At 34.9% G+C, this 19,712-nt stretch overlaps 1 protein-coding gene and 1 long non-coding RNA gene across 2 annotated transcripts in view; both read right to left on the minus strand.

Moving 5' to 3' along the window:
• PDZRN4 (PDZ domain containing ring finger 4) overlaps positions 1-19,712 on the minus strand; it is a 387,356-nt gene that overhangs the window by 252,744 nt on the left and 114,900 nt on the right. The window lies entirely within an intron of this gene.
• On the minus strand, positions 1,800-4,568 carry LOC309641931. Its single transcript, XR_014252868.1, has 2 exons — positions 3,312-4,568; positions 1,800-2,457 (listed from the first exon to the last, which is right to left on the minus strand). It is a non-coding gene; the product is annotated as an uncharacterized lncRNA (long non-coding RNA).

Here is a 19,712-nt window from a genome sequence, read left to right on the forward strand (position 1 = left end):
TTTTTTAAATATCAACCATGCCCCAGCATAGACAGAAAAGAAGAAGCATTTTGGTTATTTCAGTAAGCTTAAACGAGTATATCTGAATGCATAACTATGTATAAAAATGGATATGTAAGGTATCATATATACGCATGTATGTTTATTGGTATTGTGTGTCTATATATATATATATATATATCAACATATAGTGAGAGCAGTTTACCATTATTTTATATCCCAGTTATATACCATGTGATTTTCATTTTCAAAAATGATACCACTGAGAGGTAGTAGTTATTGAAAAGATTTTGAGCTCTGTACCAACAGGGAGCTAAAAGATAGTGGCCATTTCAACCTTAAACCCCAGGCCTTATCCACTGGTTCAGGGATGAGTTAAGAGCTCACAGGCTTTTCACTGTTTACCCTTCTCCTTCACAAGCTGCACAAAGGTTTTATTCAACTTGAACAGACCTCTCAGTTTGATTGATGCTCACAGCTACAACCATTTCCCCAAAGTGGGGAAAAAGCAGGGGTGCTAGGAATAGAGAGAAATTTAAAAATGGTCTGAATGATGCAAGGGCAATACTGCACCTACCACCCCAGTTTAGCAAAGTGGAATATGTACTAAAATTGGAAAGGAAAAAAGCCTTCTCTTTAATAGAAGGAAAGCAGAAAAAATAAAAATAAAGTGGGATTGCACATTTAAGAGAAATAGAAATTGTAAATGACCATATGCATTTGGAGAGAAACTGATTGAAAAGATGAGAAGATAAATAATTCAATTCACACACTCATAACCAAGTAATACATCATTCAGCCTTATTTGTTTTCATTTTCCCGCTTATAATCAGAATTTAATTAAAACATTAAAATTATTTTTCATGTATTTTATGAGTACCTAAATATCCTAAATTGTATATTATATAATGCCATTCATTTTAGCAATTGATATTTTGTTCTTTCTTTAAAATTTTCAATTATAGCCTGCTTTTGTGAGAAATTCTTTTCATTCTCATTTTTCAACTCTAGGGCAGGAAGGTATATTGCCTTATCTGATGCATCTGGTTAGGGTTGTTTAGGTTTCACGAAGGAAAAAATACCAGGTAAAAGATGACTGCATCAGAATTATGCTTGACTCTAATCACAGGTGTTTGGTGATCAGAACCTTCTGATGCCCTTGCCCTTGCTGTGGATGGGGTCTGTTGATCTTAAACCTTCTACTTGCTTTTTAATCCTTTGCTGCTCAGTCTTACAGCTTGGCCTTATTATTCCAGTTGCCTGACATCTACACATAGAACAATATTTTCTTTTTTCAAATTGAGGGGTGTTTTAAATGAGGAGTTGTGGTTGTGACGTCAATTTAGTGGATCATAACCAGGAAATGAAATCGAATAAACTAGATAGAAAATATTAAAGTCTACCAGCTGTAATAATGGCAAAATATGGTTAGGTAAACTGTGTGTGCATGCTGTGAGGTAAATGTATTACTGTTGGTCATGGTCAAAAAACTTTGAAAATCACTGTGGTAGAAGAATACTTATCCACGAAACTAAAACGTCAAAAACATCCCAATAGAATTATCTTAGAAAGCTTTTTCAATTTATCTGATAATAATAAATACTGTATTCAATTTGTCTGAGACACATACACTTTAAAACTGCTTATTTATTATCATAGTCTATGTCGCATATTAGGAATGATAACATTTGCTAAAATCTTTTTTTGAATCACTTGGACAATTTGTATGTATAATACCTAAACTCCAAAAATAACATTAACTGAGACAGATCAATGGTTAGACTCTCTTGCAAATGATCTTTGGCTGAAACTCTAAATTTGGGATCTTTAGTATTGCTGATCAGCTAACCTTAGCTAATTTCTCTAGAAGGAGCCTCTATCCTCTCTGGCTCAGCATAGCAGTCAACCTTCTCTCGTTGACATGAGTTTGTTAAGATGAGTTACCAAGTCCTGATCTCCTCTTCCCTAGTACAGCCCATCTCATCTTATTTCCTCAGAGAGTCATTGTTATATGCTTTTTAAATCAACTATTATACTGTTTCTGAGGTTTCTGAGGTTAAAGAAAATAATATGTATAAAGATATCATAATCATTGATGCATACAAACTAATTTTGGTTCCTTCCCTTTTCAGAAAAATCTCCAAACTGTACCATGCTTAAACACATTGGTACAAACAACTCTCAAAGGAATGTTAATTTCTAGCATTAGTTTTTCTAAGTTTTTAAAGTAAGGATTCAAATGCCACTGAAGCATCACATCATATGGCATATATTTATTTATTTTTAAGATTAAATATTAATCTTACACTGAAATATTTAGTTTTTAAGATTACTATATAGTAGAGAAATAAAAATAATGATCATGCTATACTATTTGAAACATTTCACAAATATTGATAAAGTACATTTAAATATCCCCACAGCTGATCCTCACTTTAAAGAGAGATATTTGCTCTACTATATTAATTTATAAAATAGATATACTGGAGATGAGTATCTAGACCAGTGCTGTCCAATAGAAATAATATGAGCACAGGTGAGAGTCATATTATGTAATTTCAAATATTAATTTTTCTAGTTTCCACATTAAAAAAAGAGGAGCACGTTGAAGTTAACTCTAACAATATATTTTATTTAACTCAAAATATTGCCATATCAATATGTAATCAATATAAAAATTAATGTCTTGAAATCCAGCAAATCTCAATTCAGACCTGCACTATTTTAATTAGGCAAACAGCCATGTGTAGCTAATGCTATCATATTAGAAACTACAGATCCGGAAGGTGACTACATGTTTTGATTTATAGGAATATTTACCATAAAGTCTCTTTAACCAGCTATTCTTGATGGATGCACCTATGAAAACTGGTGGCTGGATTATAGTAACAGGTGTCTACAATGGAAAAATAATAATACCTTTCTGAAGTCATAAGACAAAAAATGTAGTTAATGGATATACTGTTTCTCAATTAAAATGTATTTTTCATATAATTTGTAACATTTCTGTTCTTTCATGTTTCACAAAAAGCATTAGAACATCCAGTTATTTCAAGAGCCCAACAAACTACTGATTAAACAGTAACCTCTTTCCTGAATTTAAAATATGGCCTAATTTTCAAAAACTGTTTTATATATAAATTTGTACAGCTATATTTCTTGTAAAATATATGTGTAAAGTGAGATATAAATAGTATAATGATTAAGGAAATATATAAGTACATGCTGATACTTGCAAAATCTCATGCAGAGGAATAAAAGAAGGAAAAATTAGATCATTTTTATTTAGAGACAGCTTTTATTTAAACAACCTTTCTATGTTATAGTATATTATGACATCATTTTAAAAACATTAGCTGTAACCAAAAAATCCTTTTTCATATATTACTGAAAGTGTAGTCTTATAAATAAATAATTCATGGAAGTTTAATTACAAGGGTATGGATATCTAAAATAGCTAAATACCTAGAATTCAAAAGAAATAAACCCAAGCAGTTTTGTTTTGTTTGTAAACAGTCATGCAGCTAAATTTTTGCATAGTGGTTTTACAACATGCTTTCTGTTTGAGATTAATAATATGCTATAATGTAACAGGTCAACTTGTCATTTAGTGTATTATCTTTAAAATTTTAGAAAATTAAAATAAATTAATATAAATTAATATAAATCACACCTCTATGAGACATTTTATAGCTAGATTTATTAATAAAATAAAACTAATGTGTGGCACTATAAAAATGTGCAGATAATGTTCAGACATTTTATAACTCTTTACTAGAAAAAGAAAAATTTAAATGTGTAAACTATAGCATTTGTTTCTGAATCAGTGACATTTTTTGGACAACAAATAATTTTATGACTGATTTAAAGTATATTATCATTTCAATTTGTATGAAAATTTATCTTATTCTACAGCTTGGTTATGATTATTTCTTGCTTTCATTTGTCTGAACAATACAATAAGAAGACCTATCTATCTCTTCATCTGGCCAAAAATATTACTTTTTCATCTTCTGTTTACCTTAGGAGCATTCAATTTCAATAGCTTCATTACTTTTGACTTTATTCTATTTTACTGTTCTTTTATCATATGCTTTTTTAGATGCCTATCAAACTCAACTAAAGGTCTTATGTAAATTTCAAGAATGGGATCAATATTTTCATATAATACTAAGAAGCTAAAATATTTGTATTTTAAAAGTTGAATTTGATCTTTCATTCCAATAACAATGAGGAATTATTTTATTTAGATGTTTCCTTTTTAAGGCATACTCTGTCCATAAAAGAGCATCATCTAACTCTTGTTAATTTGAAGCTGCAAGTGAGATGCAAACCTTGAGGGTAAAGGATAGCGCTTTATCCTGCTGGGCTTAAAAGAAATGCAATATTTTGATAAGATCCAGAAAGTCCTAAGCAAAAGTAATGTAACCACTAATCTAGCCACCTTCATCACTACTCAGACAGCAGAATGAGGAAACACGTTTCTTTACTGGATTGACCTTATTTTTCCTCTGCCATGTTTTTCATTATCCTAGCAATGCAGTAGATAACTATTTTCAAGATTTACAAAAAAAGAAAAAGAAAGTGATCAGACTCCAGATTCCTTTAAATAAGTATGTTTCTAATGACTCTCATAGAGTTAACATTACCAAATTAATTTTACACATTTCACAAATGCATTTATTTTTATAAAATGAGCTTCAGCTATACATTTTGGAGTATATTTCTAGTATGAGTATAAAATTGCCCAATAGGCAATCCCCAAAGTTTAGTTACAAAAGTTTTTGGTAAATGGTAGCATTGGTGGACCAACCCATCCATGAGGCATGTTATAACGAACCAGTTTTAAATATATACATTTGGATTCTCTTGCAGGAGGAAGAGCCAGTTCCATTGGTTTATAACCATATCCACCCATGTGAAGATAAAATTGTAAGTTTTCCAACCAGTAATCCCAATATAATTATTCAAATTAGAAAATTATAACAATTCTAAAGTGTTCTTGGTGATGAGACTCATCTGTTCAAAGAAATTAAAGGTTAATATGTCACATTTATACATGTGATCACTGTCTTCTTATGTATTTATCTTCTAAGAAAATATAAGACAGTCTATTTATTTAAAACACAGTGCTTAAGGCATATTAGACTCCATCCAAAATACCAAAACCAAAACAAGTAAAGAGGTAAACAAAGCAAAGGAGCAGATGCTATTAGGTGAATATACAGATAAATAAGTGAACAGTGAATTTGACTTGGATTTTTAGGAACTAAAGCAAAGCAGATTTGGGTTAGGTAGTTTTCATTTTGCCATAAGAAGATACACAAAATCTGTCTATAGAAAAGAACTGTTTCCTGGGACTAATGTCACAAAAGAGATTTCTGGGTAGGTCTGGGCAATGTAAAGAACGATGAGTCTGGGCAATATTTTAAATTAGAGTATTAAAATTTCACCCAGAGATAATGTTGAAAGGATTCTAAGGTTAGAAGCAGAGAATATGCCACTAAATCATCCCTCAGTGAAGGTGTTTCTGTGCCATTGAGGTGATGTGGTCCAGGGACATGGCTTTCTGGGTAACTCAAACACTGGAGGGCAATTTATTGTATATCTGCATATCACAGCATTTGTCACATAAACAGCAGACACTATTTTTGAAAGGTGCATGTGAGAGTTTGTTTTGTTCATGTTAGATTTTCTAGTATGTGAGAAAAATCTTAGAAACATGCCGAAAAGTGAAGAGGATTTTTTAATTTTTAAATGTTTTGGGGGTATGATTATTTAAACTTATAAAAGTTTTAATATATATATCATTTTTATTAAAAACATTATATATATATTACAGAAGTGACATATATATGTGTAAATATATAGGGTGGAAATGCTATATATATATATATATATATATATATACACATACATATATACATATATATAGTGGAAATGCTAGAAAATGCAAGGAACAAGAAGAAAATTAAAAATTACATGTAATTATATCACTTAGCAATAACCATTTTAAATTTTTTGGTATGATATCTTCTTGACACTTCCATAGTTATAGGATTATTTATTCTAATGAACTTTACTCATATACTCTTATGAATTTTAATTCACAGATTGTCATTCAAGTGGAGAGATAATATTTCTCCCTTGTGGTGTCACTTCCAACTTAAAGAAATTTTCACACGTTCAGTCTTTCAAAGCTATACCAAGCCAACCATCTCACTGTTGATATCTGCCTGCCTCTGACTGCAGGATAGCCTGGAGTCAGCTGCAAATAAGTATTGCTCCCTTCTGACCAGGTACCCATTTATTGGTCACCGCAAAGAAAGCAAGGAGTGATAAGGAGACACCTCAAGGCAGCATGAACGGCATTTTTTGCCTAACTGATACCCTCCATTCCCACAACATCCTGGATAAAAAAAGCTTTTCCTGAATATTTCTGATATAAAGCTGATAATCATAACTGGCTTTCAGCAGCAAGAAATCTGAGTATTTGTTGATAGATGTAATGAAAAAATGGAACCTATTTAGTCAGCACACATTATGGGACATGAAATGACAGTGTAGTGTCAACACTGTATCTGATTTTACTCCAGTGACACATCTAAGGAAACTGGTAGCACACCACACAGGTCTGGGCATCGAGCAGTCCCCTCGGAATCCTCTTTGAGCCGCAGGAAGTGTCAATGGCAATACCCACCAGTGAGTCCCTGGACCACGACCAAGGGCCTGGTGCTGAAATGATGTTCTCCCTACCTCAGGCCCCAGGTGGGACTGCTGAAGATGCCTAACAGCAGGCACCCGGGCAGCAGCTGTACAACAGGCGAGAGCAGGGTGGCTGCAAAGCCCAGGAGGCAGAGTCAATGCTTAAGGACGTGCAGACGTACAGTCCAAAGCCATGCTGCAGAGCCGCCAGCTGCTGGGAAGCAACAGGAGGGACCCACCTGAGAGAAGCATCAACGATGGAGTGGCTCTTTTTGCAGAAAAGGGGAGGGCAACCATCAGATTGAAAAGCAGGGGCCAGACTCCTGCAAATGAATCATGGGCTCGCAGGGGAGATGAATTTGTTTTTACCTTTAGGCATACTTAGGAATTATTTTTCAGCCTCAGTTGCCTTCTCTGAATGAACCAACATGTCTTATCTGAGAGGAAAACAAAACCAAACAAAACGGGAATTTAAAGGCCAGCTGACTGTGGAATTGATGGGCTGGTTATTCATGGGAGGGTCTGCACAGATGCTTCTGGGTTTTTGTCTTTAGGTGGAAGGGGAAGGAAAGAGAATTGTGGCACATTGCTGGGGAAAGACAGCAGATGTGGGCATTGAGGAAGGAAAGTGGCTGGTTTTGAGTGGCCCTGGAGCAAGTGGTTTGTGTAGAATGATGAGGAAGGGACTGTATTCATGTGAGGCTGTGGGGCTGTGGCCACATACACTGGGAACCCAGGCCCCAGAGACCTAGCTCATCGCAGAGTGAGAGCAGATCACGGGCCCTCCTCTCTCTCCTTTCTGCAAGCCAACACAGCCGGCAGTATAACAGTGAACAGTATAATAGTGAACATCCTGGGCGTTCACTGTTATAGCCTCCACTGGGGGATGTAGATTTCCACAGAAAGCATCAAAGGCGACTTTGATGGACATGAATAACCTTCCAGACTCAGAGGAACTAGGAAGATTTGGAAGGGAGGCTGAGGTGCTCTGTGAATGCGGGCTGCTGGAAGAAATGTCCTAATTTAGGCAGTAATGTAACTGTGACCTCACTTGCTCTCATAGAATGGTGAGGCCTGAGGCATTCCGCTTACATGTAAACATTCAAATGCTTCATGTGTTTTTGGCCATTTGTCTGTCTTTGGAGAAATCTCTATTTAGATATTCTGCCCATTTTTTGATTGAGTTGTTTGGGTTATTTTGATACAGAGCTGCATGAACTTTTTGTATATTTTGGAAATTAATCCCTTCTTGGTCACTTATTTTGCAAATATTTTCTCCCACTCTGCAGGTTGTCTTTTTGTTTTGTTTATGGTTTCCTTTACTGTGCAAAATGTTTTAAGTTTAATTAGGTCCCTTTTGTTTAACATGACTAATTATTAGAGAAACGCAAATCAAAACTACAATGAAGTATCACCTCACACCAGTCAGAATGGCCGTCATCAAAAAATCTACAAGCAATAAGTGCTGGAGAGGGTGCTGGGAGAAAAGGGAACCCTCCTGCACTGTTGGTGGGAATGTAAATTGGTACAACCATTATGGAGAACAGTATGGAGGTTCCTTAAAAAACTAAATATAGAACTACTATATGATCCAGCAATCCCACTCCTGGGCATATATCCAGAGAAAACCATAATTCTAAAAGATACATACACCCCACTCTTCACTGCAGCACTATTGACAATAGCCCAGACATGGAAGCAACCTAAATGTCCATCGACGGATGAATGGATAAAGAAGGTGTGGTACATATATACAATGGAATATTACTCAGCCATATAAAAGAACAAAACAGTGCCATTTGCAGCAATGCGGATGGACCTAGAGATTATCATACTAAGTGAAGTAAGTCAGATAGAGAAAGACAAATATCATATGATATCACTTATATGTGGAATCTAATAAAAATGATACAAATGAACTTTTTTACAAAACAGAAACAGACTCACAGATCTCAAAATCAAATTTATGGTTACTAAAGGGGAAACGTGAGGGGAAGTGATAAATTAGGAGTTTGGGATTGACATATACATACTACTATATATAAAATAGGTAACTAACAAGGACCTCCTGTAACTAACAAGGACAGGGAACTCTACTCAATGTACTGTAATAACCCATATGGGAAAAGAATCTGAAAAAGAATGGAGATATATATACATATAAAATTGATTCACTTTGCTGTACACCTGAAACTAACACAACATTGTAAATCAACTATACTCTAATAAATTTTTTTTAAAAATGCATATACTTGTTCTAGGTCATAGTTGTTCTGAGATTCATTACACAAAATATGTGATAGGGCCCAAAGCAGGTCCTGGAATAAAGAAGTTACTTAATATTTTCCAAGAAGCACTGCAAGGAGCCCTACATGCATTTTCCATTTTAATCTTCATAGCCACTTTACAAATGATTAAATAATGACTACTAACGTCTCTGACATAAATTTCAGGGAGGTAATAATCTACCCAACATCGCACAATTGTAAGTAATGGAGTCAGAACAATCAGAGGTTTCCCTGTTTTTCTGGTTTTTTGTTTTTTAATTTTTTTTTTTTTTGGATTAGACTTCTAATTCACAAATGGAAGTGGGAGGGGAGGTAAGGGAGGAGGTCATTAGAATCTGGGTCTGCATAGTTTGAGGAAGCATAACCGATACATCTGTTGTTTTCATTATACACATTTTAGAAAGTAAAGCTTCATTTTGTTTAAAGATACAAATGAACTTATATACAAAACAGAAACACACCCACAGACATAGAAAACAAACTTATGGTTACCAAAGGGGAAAGGCTGCGGGAAGGATAAACTAGGAGTTTGGGATTAACGTATACACTCTACTATGTATAAAATAGATAACCAACAAGGACCTTACTGTATAGCACAAGGAACTATAATCAATATTTTGTAATAACCTATAAGGGAAAAGAATCTGAAAAAATAAATATATATGTATATGTAACTGAATCACTTTGCTGTACACCTAAAACTAACACAGCATAGTAAATCAACTATAACTCAATAAAAATAAATAAATAAATTTTTAAAATGATATTCAACAAAAAAAAAATAATAAAACAAACTAAAGCTTAATACAAATGCTCTTGGCGGGTGGGGATCCTGAACGACAGCCTGAGAAACACTGCAGGGGTACATGGCTGGTGAATCTTTACATCTCCCCACACTGACTTACCAGGGGACTCAGCACAATGAGAACATCAAAATGTGCATTTTTATTTCTCTTTCCGTACTGGGATAATGGGCGATTTTTATTTTCTTCTTTGTTTTCCCAATTTTCCACAATAAACTTGCATCTTTCCTAATCATAAAAACAGTTATTAAATACAGATTCAATTTTTAAATTTAAGACTTTTATTATAATATGGAAATGATTTTTGAGTAGTCATAGTGAAAAGGTATTAAATAGCAGTATATATAGGTAATTACATAAATATGTCTATAAGGAAAACAATGAAGGAAAATACACTAAATCCCAACTCATTTTGATTGTCCTTTAAAAACTGCCCCCAGTACCCAAATCTAGGTATTAATAAGCCATCTAAACAACAGTTTTCTTGCAGCTATATCAACTTTTTAGATTGCTTTTTAATGTGATATTCAATATTTATTAAATAAGCAATGCCATGAAAAATACATTAATGAACAAACCACTTATTGTTTTAAGGGAAAGAGAAAAAGAAGGGTAAAGGGGTTATATCTGCCTCCATGAGGGACATCAAAATCACCTGTGGAGTATTTTAAACCCACAAACTTGCATGAACGTTTTGCACCACCTGCTACCATCTTTTCCTAGATACAGATAAACCAGTGGTTGGAATGGGAAACTTGGTTGAAAAATCTCTCTGATAGGGAGGCACTGTTCCTGATGTTCATGTGTTTGATTCTCTCAGTGTGTGGGATTTGAGAACAGTGGAAAAGCACTAGCCCAGAAGCTGTGCAAAGCTGTCCAAAAGAGTCACACTGAAAACATGAGAGAGACAGTTTATCTGCCAACTAGGGACAATATGTATAAATCTCAGAGGTACTTTTGTTTATTCTGCTTTGCTTTGCTTTGCTTTGCTTTCTCAAAGGAAAAGCCCACCTTCCAGTCCCCAAACAAAAAAAAAATGAACAAATGATATTGGATGTTGGATGACAAAAATTTTTCCACCATAGGAAGATGGTCATTGCTTTTGCTTTGGACCTTATATGCTGCAGTAGCAGAGCATTCAGCATTAACAGAGACCCTGAGGAGGGTGGTGAGGTGGAGAGCCGTGTTTCTGACAAAGGTTAAACAATGAATGAACCGTAATGAATGGTTAAATGTACCAGAATTTAAAATGACATTACCAAATCGGGATTCCTGAATGCCACGTGGAATAAGATTTCAACCTCTTTTATAGGAACCAACTGGATTCAATTGTTTAATACTAACAAAGATAGAATATTAGAGGTCTTATGAGCCATACAAATATAGCTGCTCTTGTGATTCTATCACTTTCATTGAGGCGTGTAGTTGGAATACTCTTTTTTTTTTTTAATTTATTTATTTTATTTTTTTAGTTTTTTGACTGTGTTGGGTCTTCGTTGTTGTGTGCAGGCTTTCTCTAGTTGCAGTGAGTGGGGGCTACTCTTCGTTGCAGTTTGCGGGCTTCTCATTGCAGTGGCTTCTCTTGTTTCAGAGCTCGGGCTCTAGGCGCACAGGCTTCAGTAGCTGTGGCTTACGGGCTCTAGAGAGCAGGCTCAGTAGTTGTGATGCATGGGATTAGTTGCTCCGTGGCATGTGGGATCTTCCCGGACCAGGGGCTCGAACCCGTGTCCCCTGCATTGGCAGGCGGATTCTTAACCACTGTGCCAACAGAGAAGCCCAGAATACTCTTGAAATTGACATTTGCATTACTATCATAAGTTGAAATAAGTATTATTTAGGTATAGCCTATCCTTGTAGAAAATTCACTGTCCTGAATTACAGTTTATATTTTTTACCTTTTTTCTCCAGTAATCAGACTGGCCTCAGAACTCTCATTAGAAATGTTTCCCAGATTATCTCCTTATGGTGGCTACTTAGTATACAATGAAAGCACCATTCAAACTATTAAGAAGGAAAAAGCAAATTCTCTTAGTCGTTGCTACCTTATCTCACTTTTAATAAAACTTGAGTCTTACCCAAGAGTACATATTTTTATTGACTTGTTCTCTAACCCAGGGGGATTAGTAAACGAAAAACAGAAACAATGTAATACGGATTACAAACACTAGGCATGAATATTGGAAGGAAAAGAAGGCATTCAAATCTGAGTAAACAGCTATCTTATGAAAAAAAGAAAGTGGGTTACAGTTTACCTATTTTAGGGTTCCAAGAAAGAAAATACATTATTTTGAGACTCATTTCTAAAGGATTTGCCTCTCTCCCTGGACACCTCACCCTACCTCACTTCATAAGTCACATGCTGTCTAGACCAGATTCAAGGTTGACTCTGAAAAGATTACATTCACAGGGTCACCGGGAGTGAAGGCAGGGGCAGGAGCTTTCAGCCTGGAGAATGGAGCTTTGATTTATGTTGGGTTGCAAATTTAAGTTCTGACCAGGACTTTTCTACCTTTCCAGTCTGAAAAGCAAGAACTACAACAAAAGAAAAACAACCTGCAATGTAATATAAATGAGTACAATACCTTAGAATAAGGGCAATCTACCTAAATAGGACTTTATATGGTTACAGGATAATTACTGTATTTTACAACTCCTGCATAGTACTGTTATAAATCCTATCACTACATGATCTTTATTTTTCCCAGTATTACAAACTTATTCACATGAAAACTTCACTTACAGTGTATTAAATAAAGAAAAGCACACAAATTAGAGCTCTTTATTAACCAAGATTAAAAATCAAATGATAATGGTAACACATAATATTGAAATCTTTATGTTTATATTCATTTCATTGCTTACATTTCACTTCAGACAAAGGGGTTATAATGTTCACTTGCTCTCACAACTTTCATATACATTTTCATTTAATTCAAAGGTCAAATGCCAGTGGTGTGGATCAAATGTATTAAACAAGAGTGGAAAAAAATCAAATGTCATTTGGCTTTTTCACTATCATGATCATGACAGTAGAAAGAATAAACTAAACTGGGTTTTATATACTGGTCAGCAGAAGAGGTTTTCATTGTTAGGAAGTAGGCATGCATGAGAACAAGGACACGGAGAGTTCATAAAATGTCAGATCACAATGAAATATATGCTCTCTCATTTCCTGTGAGTTTGGCTTCATATGCTTTCAGACTGAAGATATGTATAATATAACAGAATGGTGTTCAGAAAGGAGTGAAGAATTGTGTGAAGAATTCTCCCAAGCGCTCAGGAACACAGCTTTGGCTGGGTGTACACCACTGGGTACCAAGCAAATGAGATCACTGAGAATCATCATTTCTGCCTCGTGACCTCTGCCTGCATGAGCTACCATTCTTAATGACTTAATGGTAGTGTTCAACTATTTTTCATGGATGTCTAAGCTCTAAAATCTCCCATGAAGCACTTTATTTCTTTTCAGAAGATTTAGCCTGGACAAGTACCATATGAAACTTAAAGACCTGAAACAAAGTACAGAGTCTGGGTGTCTCAATATAGGGAGAATCTGAATAGGGGAAATATAAACAAAAAAATATCTTACTCAAAAAAAGTAATTGACACAAGACAGAGACCAACTATCCCACAAACAAAATCTTTACAAAGCACAACTTTTTAGCCACACAAACTTTCCAGTCTTCCCCAAATGTTTCACATTCTTTCTGATGTCTAAATCTTTGTTCATGCATGGAATGCCCTCTTCCTTCTTTCTACTTGGAATATTCCCACTCAACGTTCAGTTAAAATGTCAATTCTTTGGTGAAAGACCCTCACTGCTCAAGAAATAACCACCTCCTTGACTATGTTACCACCACAGTCTACATCCTTAAATTGTACTACTTATGCTATATTGTAATTTGTATTGTCATTTTCCTGATTTTAAGGCCTTCAAATTATAAAAAATAGATTGCAATTTCTGGGACAAGAAGTAGCGAGTGGTCTCAGAGGATTCTTTTTCCAATAAACAAGGATAAATAAAGACAGTAAAAGAGAAAGGGCCTTCCCAGCACAGGGAACAGAATGAGCAAAGTAGAGGTAGAATTAAGAACCCATACAGTTCTTATCAACGGTGAGACTCCACTGGAGATAAGAAGGGCCTATGAACAAGACCAACTCATGAGCTTGAACATTGTCTGAGGCAGGAGGGTTCTTTAATTTAAGCAAGGAAATCACAAAAGCACATTTGCATGTATTATGATCATTCTGGCAATAGAGAGGTGGAAAACTGGAGTTGGGAAGAATTTTGAATCCTTTGTAATAGACAAAGGCTGTTGATAGGGTGAACTAATGTAGTAGCACAGTGGGAATAATGAGGAAAGAATATTCAAGAAAGGTTTGGGAGTTAGTATTGAATATGAGATGGGGGATACAACAGGCATTTAAGGATTGGAGTCCTTAATTAATAGGATGATTTTCATATTTCTGATTTGGAAGTGAGTGTAAGTGGTGGTCTAGTCTACCTAGATGGATAACACAGGAGGGAGGAAATGTCTGGAAATAAAGCAGTACTTTTCCCTTCTAATACCCTGAATTTACTTTGCCTATGGGGCGTCCAGTTGGGAGATGTCTGGTAGGCAGTCAGAGTATCTGGGTCTAACATGAAAGAAAGCAGTGTGATTTGGCAGTAATGCACACTGCAGTCACCTGTCTCTAGCGGCTGTAGGAATGAATTAAATTGCCCAGGAACAGAACAGAGAGGAAGAAGAAAAGGAGCCATATGCCTGGCCTCAGGGGTAGAATATGTACAGAGGGCAAAGTATTTACAGGCAGGTAGACGAAGATGCTACAAGACCTGAATCCATTAAAAAAAAAAAAATAAGCCTAAACTTTGACTTTGGAAGTTATTTTTTGCTACAGAGAAATGTAAAATATATGTGTGTATGTATGTGTATTTTTCCATAAAAGCATTTGACATAGAGGAGAGACTGCCCATAATATGAAAATACTCAGAAAAAGTTAAAAATGACAAATGAAGTATCATGTTTATGAAGACATTTTAAACAAAATTGAATGCACTGTACAACAACTGTATTTAAAGTAATACTATTTAAGTTGTTAGTATTTGAATGCGGTAGAAGAAGAACCCTAATGCTGTTTGAGGGAAATCTGATTTTCAGGATAAACCCAAGCATGGCTCTCACCTGACTGGCTGAGGGCTATAAAAAGTGCGATGCTGAATCAGGGGCAGTGAATGTCTTCTTCAAATATAAAAACTGCCATTTTTTTTCAAATCATATATTCTTATATGTCCTATGTTTAAAAGAAATTGAAATATGTTTATAAAGCTAAGTATTCCTTTGTAATGAACACAATCATTTTCTAATGTATTTTCTTCTAAAATTCACTCTATACTTTTTGAGGCTTTGTCTAATGAGAAGACTTGTATAACTGATAAAGATTTGTTTCTGGTTCTGTAGGACATCAATATCCCATATAACAAGTAAAACAAATCAGGGAATGTTTCATCCAAATTCCTGAATCTGAATATTGGTTGTACAAGCTTCCAGAGGATCAATGAATTTTGACTTTTTATTACGGCATCGTGTATTCTATAAGACTAGGTAGTAAATTGGGAAGTCAAGTCTCTGAAGCACTAAAAGCTTAATGTATCATTCTAATTCCTTCACAGTGATACCTAATATTTCAGTATTAACACGCTTTAGTGAAGTAGTTCTCAACCCAAGATGCATATCAAAATCACCTTGTGGACCTTTAAAATTTCAGATATTCAAGTCCATCTCAAATTACTGAAGCCAAACAGGTGTTCTTATATCCTGAAAATGCCAGCACACAACACTGCCCTGCCACCCATTCTAAACAACTAAGATAATGTCTTTTGTGTTGCTAATTACCTTTCATAGGCAAGGGTATAATTTCCCCGCATAACAAGGGTCTTGCCTTTTTTTAAATCTCTCCTTGCCTGTAACAGAGTACAGCAGACTCAATATGGAGATTTGTCAACTGATGTGATTTTTTAAAGATTTACTGAAACCAAATTTAGCTATACAATGATGTATTGGAGAGTTAGTTTTGGAGCCAAGTCATATAGCATCCTAAATTGTTGACAAGAATATTTAAACCGTTCAATGCTTTCATCTATTTTTGATGATTCAGTGCAATAAGAAATTTGTAGATGTATGAAAAGAATTTTAACTAGTAGTTATGTGTGCTGAAGTAAATATATTACTAGCAGGAGGTCTCATTTACATTCCAGATCAGAGGAAGTTCATAGTAGAGCAGTCATATGCTCATGAGATTCAACATTAGATCTGTATGTTTCCCTTAATCTTATATGAACTTTGTGAACATGCAAACAACCTTTTATGTTTGTAGAACCACTGCTCTAAATGTAAATGGTTTCCAAGATAAAGTTGCTAAAGAAAGTGACAAGATATTTTTAAGAATTTGTCTAATGAATAGAACATTAAAACATGGTAGTGCTTTAGAAATAGGATATTGTGGGGAAAAAGTAGCATTTGTTTTTTCATAACGCTTATCTTAAGATTTATTTCTTATCTTAAGAAATATTTTGTCCTCCATCCTCAAGAGCAACAATTGACACTGATTACCTAGCAACCATATAAAGCCTAGCACGATCAAGCTGTGATAATGGAACCATCAATGCAGTTATAATGTACTTAGGTCCTGAGGATGGCGGTTGCAAATGTAACTATGATCCAGGCTAAATCCTCTTTGCCAGTCTGGAAGGGTTAAGAGCCACTGAACAGAGCTCTTTAAAACAGCAAGTCACAGGGTGAGGAAAAGGAAGATGAGGTTAAAAGCATGACACGATCTTTAAAAAATGCTAGATATCGTTAATATGTAAAGTCCATCACTGTATTATTTTTAATCCATAGGCAGACATTTAAATTTTAATAACACTTCAAACACACACACACACACACACGCAGGAAAGTTCCTCATAGTCTCTCAAACAGTGAAAAGGGAGCTCTTACTTTTTCTTTGCATCTTCAACAATGTTGGATATTATCATTCTTTTACACGTTTGTCAGTTTGATAACTGAAAACTTGCAGTTACTTGATCATTAGTATGAGGTATTTTTTAAAAGCATGTTTACCATTATGCAGTGTTACCTGATCTTAGCCCTAGCTCATCTTTCTATAAGATTGTTTTAACTTTACTTATTTGTATCAGCTCTTTGTATATTAAAGACATTAACCTTTTCTGTTACTCGTGATGCAAATATTTCCATATTTTTATCTTTATTTTGCTTATACTTTTTTCATTTTCAAGTTTTAAATCGGATTTCTTGTGGTGCTTAAAGATTACTGTTCAAAGAATATGAAACATGATATTCTATATTTTCTTTTAGTACTTTTATAGTATTGTTTTAAGGAGAGTTTTTCATTTAAATTTAGGTCTTTAATCCTTCTGGAATTTATCTTTATGTATTATGTAAGAATATAAACTTTTTCCCCCAATTAAAATGTCAACAGTAAAATACCTTGAAATACTTTATTATAAATGTGCTCATGGGTTGACAAATCATATTTTGTATAGCAGCATTTTTACAAAGAAACTAAGTAGCATTCTGTATTCCCAGAATATTGTGTGAAATATAAAAAGAGAATATGAATCTAATTTTACTAGGTCAACTTTCTTCTTTGAAAATTATCTGGAATATGTGTCACTTAAATATTCAAATATAAGCAGATGCTCTTTATAGAACACAAACACCCACCCAAAAGCTTTTAAAATCACATGAATATATACTTGGATTATTTACTGTTTGAAATTGTCAAACTTCTGCTTTCTCCCATTTATAAGGATAATCAAGGCGACAATATGGGATTCATTTCTAGTTCTTAGTTTGGAATTTAAGATTGCCTTAGAATTTCATCTTTGATATTACTTCCTGAGATTTCCTGCTTCTGATATTAAAATCTAATTTCCAAATGATTCACTTTTTTGAACTGTGAGTACTAAAGGTAAGCATTTTTCTTTTGCACATGTAAATACTGTGGTATATAAGAAGTGAGAATAATCAATCTCCAAATCTCAAGGTTCCTCATCTGATACTTGAGTCTCCTAATGTTATGTCATAAATCAAGGTGAGACTGAAATGAGAGGAAATGAGAAAAGGTCCATTATAGGGTCTCGTACATAGCAGTCAAGACAATAAATATTAATGCCTTATCTTTTCCATTTCCTGAAAACACATACATTTCACATGGGCCAGGAATACCCTTTAATTCGAGCTTAATGAAAAGTAAACTGAAATAATGACATGAATAATTAAAAAGAATTTAGAAATATTGTCAATTTTTAAGTAGAAAATTCTTATTTTAAAACAGTCATGAGAATTGCTATTGTTTGAATGTCTGTGTTCCCTCAAAATTCATATGTTGGAAGCCTAGCTCCCAAATGATAGTATTAGGAGGTGGGGCCCTTTGGGGTGATTAGGTCACGTGGGCAGAGCTCTCATAAATGGAATTAAGCCCTGATAAAAGAGGCCTCAGAGAGAGTTTCTGAGGCCCTTCTGCCAGGTGAGGTTACACCAAAAAGATGGCCATCGAGGAAGTGATCTCTCATCCGACACCAAATCTGCTGGTGCCTTGATCTTGATGTTCTGGTATCCAGAGCTGTGAGAAATAAACTTATGCTGCTTATAAGCCACCAAGTCTGTGGTATTTTGTTACTGCAGCTCAAACTGATTAAGACAAGAATATTATCAGAACATAATAATACATAAAGCAGAGCAGCAGATGTTTAAGAGCTGGGGTTATGGAGTCATGATCTTAAATTTAACCACTTAATAACTGCAGGTACTTGAGAAAATTACTTAATCTGCCAGAGTCCTAGGTAGTTGTTTTGTTTGTTTTCATTTTGTTTCTCCATATGTAAGTGGGCATAATAACAGTGATAACCTTACAGAAGTGCTGTATGGATTAAATGAAATTATGTCTATAAAATAATTATCCCAATGCTTGACACATCATAACCTGTCAATACATGTAAACTATTATGGTTACATATTGACAAAAGATGTTTTAATATGTAACCAAGAGGGGATTTCTAAGATATCATGGAAAGGCTATTGTGGAAGAAATATGATAAGAAAGACAATACAGATGAGTTCCTGGATTGTGTGAAGCAGCTATGGTACGATGCAAAAAGCTATTTTTTAAAAAACCCAGCTCCCCTCCCCTGGCCCAAGTTCCTGCCTCAGGTAAAAATCTCATCATGTCTTGCTTTAACTATGGCCGCTTGGCTGTTCCCATTAAATCATAGCTAACAATAGTACTATTGTTATGTCCGGCACTGTTCATGTACTTTAATCCACTTATCCTCCCAAGTCTTCCAAAATTTTCTCACCATTTCTGGTTTACTGATGGCATCCTTCCAGATTTCCAATGATTCAGTGGATTTTCATGTGTGCATGTGATTTCAGTAGGATTTTTGCAGGAAGGAGAAGAGAGAAACTTTCCGGCTTTCCTCAGCCACCCTGAACCAGAAGTGAAACACCCGAGTGATCTCTCTAAGACACAAAACTGATCATGTCACCCCTCCACTGCTTTCATGAGAAAGTTTAGACTCCCAGTTTATGACATGATCCTGACACTTTTACAGCTCTCTCCTCTTCTCCTAAGCTTTTTGCAGACCCCAAAACTGCCCACGTTGTTTTACCCCTTTTGCCTTTGTGGTTCTGGTCTGTCTGCAATATCCTCCTTTTTTCCACCTGATGGTCACTTTCTCCTCTTGTAAGCCATAACCATGAAGGGAGTTTATGAAGTCTGTTATAACTACTCCCAGCCAAAGTTGCAGACAGACTCTTCTGTGCGTTTACTGTACCTTGTACATTTTTCTGTTGTGGCACTTGCTACTTTCTGTAGAAATTATTTGTTTGCT

The sequence above is a fragment of the Balaenoptera physalus genome (assembly GCF_965194825.1).
Source record: "Balaenoptera physalus genome assembly, chromosome: 13".
NCBI classification, from domain to species: domain Eukaryota; kingdom Metazoa; phylum Chordata; class Mammalia; order Artiodactyla; family Balaenopteridae; genus Balaenoptera; species Balaenoptera physalus.